Source organism: Arachis ipaensis, chromosome B04 (assembly GCF_000816755.2).
Source record: "Arachis ipaensis cultivar K30076 chromosome B04, Araip1.1, whole genome shotgun sequence".
Classification (NCBI taxonomy): Eukaryota; Viridiplantae; Streptophyta; class Magnoliopsida; order Fabales; family Fabaceae; genus Arachis; species Arachis ipaensis.
The window spans coordinates 128,181,809-128,182,767 of record NC_029788.2 but is presented as its reverse complement, the minus strand read 5'-3'; positions in this window follow the sequence as shown (position 1 = coordinate 128,182,767).

The following is a 959-nucleotide window of genomic DNA, read 5'->3' as shown; positions in this document are numbered from 1 at the left end:
TTACATAATTGTTAGATTTTATATAAATTTATATATTCATAAAAGTATATATCCATCTTTGTTCCCCAAAACATGTGAGCATAAACCCAGTTTTTTAAAATAAAATTTTGTTATCTTTATTAGCTTCTCTCTCACTTAAATACCAAATAAGCAAAGATAGATGGAAAGAAATCATTAAGAAGTTGAGAATACATATAAAATATTTTTTTATCCAATGCTGTAGATAAGAAACGGTAGAACTGGCTTAATGGTGTGTTCATATCTAACTTATTCTGACATGCTAGATAAGGCTCTTCAATTGTATGCAAAGAGAAGGATAACAAATAATGAAGGAGTAAGTTATGTTAGGTATAATTCCATCAATTAAAAAAATAAATTTGTCTTCAACAACAGATGAATTTGGATATTGACTCTTACAATCTGCAAGAAAAATAATATTATAAGGAATGGATCTACAAAGCTAGGCCTTTATGATTTTGCTTTGGTTGAATTTGGTCATTATAACTTTATTAAATTTGCAATTCGAATTTTCTTTCAATTTAATTTTTACATTATTTTTAATTTTATAATTATATCTTTTTATGTTAAAAAAATAAAATTAAAGTTTAATTATCTTATTAGTTCCTATAATTTCACTAAATATATAATTAAATTTTTATACCTTTTTTAATTAAATTTTTACACTGTTTTTAATTTTGTAATTAAATTTTTTTTATGAAAAAAATATTAAAATTAATAGAATATTTCTCCTAAAAAATATGTGATTAAAGATCTAATTAAGTTTTTAATTATAGATACATTTAATTTACAAATAAATATTCAGTTAATTCTAATATTTTTTACACTAAAAAAATTTAATTATAAAATTAAAAACAGTATAAGAACTCAATTAAAAAGAAAAAAAAATATAAGAACCTAATTAAAAATTTGATAAAACTATAAATACCAACAAAATAATT